Source organism: Polyergus mexicanus, unplaced genomic scaffold (genome assembly GCF_030449975.1).
Source record: "Polyergus mexicanus isolate NDT 795.1 unplaced genomic scaffold, iyPolMexi1.0 SCAF_5, whole genome shotgun sequence".
Classification (NCBI taxonomy): Eukaryota; Metazoa; Arthropoda; class Insecta; order Hymenoptera; family Formicidae; genus Polyergus; species Polyergus mexicanus.
Window position 1 is genome coordinate 7162903 of NW_027223325.1, and position 6697 is coordinate 7169599.

Sequence of the window (6697 nt, forward strand, 5' to 3'; positions counted from 1 at the left end):
TGCGACTTAAGTCATTGATGATTTACCAGATACCTTTCAATTATATTTATTTAAACTTAAGAGTTTTTTAAATCGCTGAATACGAATTCAATGTCAAAATTGTTAAATTCAAAATGGTGATCCAAATTTACTGCGAAATCCACGATGCGCCTCAGTATAGTTTTTGTCTTTATTGTAGAAGCACTCGATAAGAAACATTTTTTCTTCGATGCTTAGCGCGTTCATTCTGACACTTGTAAACCAGGTTGTACAATGGCTCAGATAAAATTGACAAGTCTCATATACCGGAACCTAATCAGTTAAATGACCATCGAAATTGAGGAAGAAAAATATAACTTTATTTATTTTCAACATAATCCTAATGGCCTGTAGATGACCTAGTAGATTATTTACTAAGGAGAAAATTTATCTTTAAAAGTGTTATTTAAATAACAAAATTTTTTTAAAGAAAACATTATTTCAAAACTTTTCAAAAAAATTGGCTCCAGAAATTGAAGTATATTAAAGTACACGGAATTTATAAACTTCGAATTTTTTTTAGTTATGTATAGATCTAAATGATCCCATTAATATTTATTTCATTCAGAATAAGAAATATTATATAAATTAATTCAGTAGAACATTTACCATGTACAATATTCATTTTTAAAAATATATTATTTTAATAATAGATTTTTTTTTAAGAAATATTATTTCAAACTTGTCAAAAAATTGGTTCTTGAAGTATGTATATTAAAATACACAAAATTTATAAACTCTAAATTTTCTTTAGTCATATGCATATATCGATTTAAAATTTAAATAATCTATTACAGCACTGAAGCTTGCAACAACATTGCTGCAACATTGTAATATTGCATATTGCAGTTTAATGTTGCAGAAATATTGCAAAGACATTATTTTACAATATAACTTTAGCAATGTTACAGCAACATTCCGAAAATATTACAAAAAAAGTATTCAATAATCGCTAGTTCATTCGTTTACCACTATGCGACGCATGTTGCGCTATCTATTCCGCATTTAATTTTTAATCATGATGATTATTTAAAGTTTACAAAGAGCGGCTCGTGAGATTAAAAAGATATAATAACTATTTTTGTTAATTTAAGTCGTATGATATGACCCTAATACAGGGGCACAGACATTGGACTAAGAATTCTTTTAATAGTTTCCATTCTTATATGAAATCAAAAATTTGATAATAATTTTCTAATATGCAAGATACTTCAGATTTTAATAAATAAATTTTGAGATTGTATAAAGACAAGAAAGATGTGAAAAAACTCGTTGTATGCGTAAATTCACCACAATCTTTTTGCATCCGGATATCTGAATATTTCGGATACAAAGAAATAGTGAATTTACACAATTGCAAATTGAGTTTTTTCTTATTTCTCTTAGATATTCTCTGTCACTGAAGGAAGTCGAATGTGTACTGAAAAATTAACATTTTATAATTTCGTTATTATTATAATACAGAAAATCTATATACACGCTAGATCCTGACTCTTATAGGCCTAATTCCTTATTATTTTTTTCATGTGTTAAGGATATTATTGTATATCGATAAATATACATAAAGCATTATTGCATATATATTATATTGCTATGTTGCTACAATATTATATTGCAATATTTCTGTAGGCGGACATTTTACTGTTGCTGCAATATCATAACAACGGTGCAGCAACATTTTGCAATGTTTCTGCAATGTTGCAATCTTGCAGAAAAATGTTGCTGCAATGTTATTGCAATCTTGCGCTGCTGTATGGGTTGTTGATTTCATTCAAAATAGAAAATATTATATAGATTGATTAAGTGAAGCATTCACTATATAGAAAATTCATCCTTAAAAATATATTGTCATGCTTTCACTTCGAGCTCTTTCTTGCTTATGCGCATGATTGATTTTTAAGATTGTTCAACTTTACAATTTTGCGTTTCCTTACACAAGTTACTGAATGCGTCTGAATACGGAATGAAAGTGGCGGAGCGAATTTATGAGTTGACGGGAACATTAGGCGTATATGTAAACGTTAAATGTGTATGTAGACATTAAGCGTACATAATGCGGAGAACAATTATTCATTCTAATTACGAAAACGTACATCTATGTAATCTATATGCGCGAGATAAATTATGTTTTATGTTAAACCCTGTAGTGATCCGTCATGTCGAGTCTACACGCGAAGCTTAAAACAGTAAGCATTTGAAGTATAATTAAAACATTGCGTTACATAGGGAACTAGGACGATGATATATCGTTCAGAATTATATGTAATTTTGGATTATTGAATCATTGTGAGTGCGGTTTATAAATATTTTATAATTACAGCATTATATTTTTTAATGTCGAATGCATTTAGCCGAGATTGCCCCAAATAGCAATTTTTTCTAAAATTTTTTCTATTTTTTAAATTGTCTATTTATTTTTAACCCGCGCAATTTATCGCGTGAAAAGGATTATTTAAATAAACCGCGAAATAATCTGCATCAAATTAAAGAGCTTTTAAATTTGATGCAATGATACATTAAGCTAAGATTTACTTCCAAACTTTATTTTATCGAATATAAATGTATTCATATTAATCTGCCTTCATATTAATTACTTTACTTTGATTTCATCAGAACGCGCGCGTGGTTAGCATATCTAATGCCGAATAAAAAAAAATTGCGGTCGAGAGTGAATCTCATGTATAATCCTTGCCGAGATAGACTTCAAACTTTTTGAGAAAGAGAGTTCGTTAAAAATTAACGCGGTACTCTCATGAAATATTCTATATGTAATATAAAATCAGGTTGAAAGAGAGGTAGCTGGCGGACAGGAAAAGTGAAGCTGGGAGTTGGAACAGCTCGGAACTTCTTCCTTTCTGATCTTTGGTCAATGATGGTTGTAAAAAGGTGCTGCGAGCGAGGGTAAAGAGTGACGTTTGCGATGGTTGCTGGAAGCTCCAATAATCCGAGCTTTTTTCCTCTCTCTCTCTCTTTTTTTTTCTTTTTTACGTTTTCTCTCTCTCTCTCTCTCTCTCTCTCGAACACGGTCGACCGTGTATATAGACAAGCAGTACTTACAGATGTGGTGAAAAGCACACAGTTCTCAATACAGGTTTTGCAGATCCTTCATATATGCCCCGTTATATATTTCTAAAGGATTACATATAAAATTAAACAAGAATAAATTTCCAAGCGCCAGTGGGAGCAAAATTCTTTTTCTTCCATATATCAGACAAAAAAAAAGTACACAAACGTTTCTCTAGTTGATCGATGCAATGGCTTTCAATGCGAATATCAATGTGGTTTTTGTAAAAAATGATTAAATAGTAGATTTGTATACTGAAAAAAAATGTATTAAATCCAAAAATTATTATTTTTTATTTAAAAAATTATTTATTTAAATATTTGCAAAGGAATTATTGTAGTTATTTAAATCAAACAACAAGTATATCTGAATTAGTAAAATATAAAATAAAAGCAAAGTATGCTTTTATTTGTAAATAAAGTATGCTAATTTATAAAGTATGCTTTTATTTGCTAATAAAAGAAAAAGAATTTGTTTTTTTATCCTTATTATACTAAACTACTTACTTTAAAAACATTTATTTTTTTTTATTTTTGGGGTAATTATTTACTATAACGGACCTAGCTCCAATGATATTGACCTTGACATATGTTGTCAAGGACATAATTCTGAGTAACTTTTTCTTATAACTTAATCGGCGATCTTTTATAATTTTTGAGATATTTAAAGTTGAAGTTAGATTTGAAACGAAAATTTGGTTTGAGTTATATATAACGTAACTTGAATCAAAGTTTAGTTCTATATCAGAAATAGGTTTGGGTTAGGTTATATCTTCCAAAAGTGAAGCACCTCCGTTGGAGAGAGGGAGGGGGGGCGGAACCCACTGTGTCCATGCATATGGTATACTTTACAATGCGAAGTGACGTTCAGCCCAGAATTGTTATGTGAATGGGAAAATGTTTGCGTCAACGCAGCGATTCCGCCCTCTCCCTCCCGCCCCTCTACGGGAGGGCTCCACTTCCGAAAAATATAACCTAACCCAAACCTATTTCTGAAAATTTGATTTGAGTTATACAACGTCTTGATGCGGATGGATCTCGCTTCTTGCGCGAAAATTACAAACTCATGTAAAAATTACGTTTTATTTCTCAAACTTTATTTGTTAATAACTTTTTAATAAACAATGACCACCGATTAAGTTATAAGGAAAAGTTACACAGGATTATGTCCTTGAAAACATATGTCAAGGTCAACGTCATTGGAGCTGGGTCCGTTATAGTAAATAATTATTATAAATATTTTTTATATTAAAATTTTAAATAATGTATTTTAAAAATTATAATTTTTATTACATGCATTAATAATTTATCTAATATAATAAAATATATATATATATATATATATATATATATATATATATATACACATATATTTAGAAACAAAGTATATATTTAGTTAGGTAAAAAAAATCAAAATTAATAAAATGTATTTATTTGATTTAAAAAATTTATATTTAGTGTATTATCTATCTAATTCTTTTCAAATTAATAGCAATTATAAGCAACATATAGAGAAATTATAAGAATAAGTAAAGGGCAGAAGGAAAGATCAGGTGTGTAAAAAAGTTGAGGAGCACTGGCTTAAGGCCACGAACACACCAATAGTGTTCCGTCTCTGTGTAATTCCCGGTGTCAAATCTAGTAACGAGCGTCGAGGGTGTAGACAGGCTTAATCCGCGCGGCTTACGCCAATAAAAATGGCGCTGCTGTTGAACGTCGTTTCGTTTTTATGTCTTCGAGAGCTCGGCTGCAACTAGTAAATAGTATACTTGAGAGAAATTTCTTTAGAGTATTTTAATGACAATCGGACATACTTTATTCACACACGAAGTAAATTAAACGAAAATAATGCGTCGTGAATACTCAAAGATTACGTATCCGTTGAATAAATATTAAGGTCACATTAAAAGATTATAATAATTAAAAGAGAGAGATTATAAAAAAAATTGATATGTTGTAATTAAAATTATAATTCTTAAGTATTACAAATTTTATGCGCACTCTTTCCTCTTATATTATAAATTTTTACATCAATTAATGGCAGTATTTTTAAAATAATATATTATTTTATATATTATATATATAATATATATTATATTTTATATATATATTATATATATATTAAAGAAAATTATAAAATTAATTCTGATAATTTTATTTATTCAATGTTTATTTTATGAACGATTTATCGAGAGCAATCATCTAAAATAAATTTAAGTAAATAAATGATTCTTTTATATATTTTAATAATCTTTTAATCATTATGTCAATGTGTCACTGAAGAAGCTTATTATCTCCTGTTTTGTATTATTTTAAGTAAGAAAATGTAAAATTTTATTAATTATTTATTATTGCAGTCTCATAATACCATTAAACCGCGAATCTTCACGAGAATTAATAAGATTTCCCGCGGTTTTCCAATTTGCAAGGCTTTAAAGCTTGTAATCGCAAGTCAAATGAGTAGGAAATAAAAGACGCGTGTTTCCTTTAACGGTGGCGCCGGCGGATGTACGTAATGAATTCCGAACGAAAGAAACTTAAGCCCGAAATTAACCCGAAGAATTTAATTATCACCCAGTGAAATTAAACTTTACCTTTTGATGCATATTCATGGTGAAACCGCCGCGGGCTTTCTTCGTCGCTTCTGAAAAAGAAGAAGAAAGGACGAAAGTAGTCAGGCTCCTAATCCAGTCTCGTAACGAGGTGCATTGTGTCGTGATATAAAAGGTCGAATAAGGAATACCGATTAAGGAACACGATAACTGCCTTAAGCTAATTTCGCGGTCACTCAAGTACAACACAACGTACCTTGAAAAGAAATGGTATTTTAGACAGGAAATTAGTTAATCCCAGGTGTTGGATAAAACGATTCGATTAAAAATAATCGTCTTTTAATGATTTATGAAGATGATTTGCCCAGATCGACACGCGCTTTCGCTTTGTAACATTTAATCTATGATCCTCTCGGATTCAAGATCTATCTGTTCGCCCTCTCGTCCCTCTCGCACGAACCCTCCCGTTTCGCATTCGTTTTTATTCATGAAATTCGCTCCGGAGAGATTTCGAGAGCCCGCATGAGGAAAAAAAAACGGCGGCGTATTATCGAGGTTTAAAAGCGTCGTTCGTCAAGTCGCACGCTAAGCGGATTTTGTGCCTCGCGCGTGCACGAAGAAAAGAAAAAAAAAGTGGTTACGTTCCCTGCTGCGATTACAGAAGTATTTGTTTGACGATATTTATTTCAAATCTTTTTAACGAATAAATGATGTAGTATATCGCTGCACTGAAAAAAATATACTGTCTAAAAAATTTTTTTTTATTGAAAAAAATTATTTATTTAAACACTTGCAAAGGAATTAGTTATTTCAATCAAGTAGCAAATAATATTTTAAATTAGTAAAATATAAAATAAAAGCAAAGTGTGCTTTTATTTCTAATTAAAAAAAAATTGTTTTTTTTTATCTTTATTATATTAACCTTTACTTTTTTTTATATTAAAATTTTAAATAATTAATTTTAAAAATTATAATTTTTGGTTACATATAATGATTTAATACAATAAAATATTTTTTTAAGTAAAAGGATTTTATTCGAGTTACAAAAGAAATTAAAATTAACA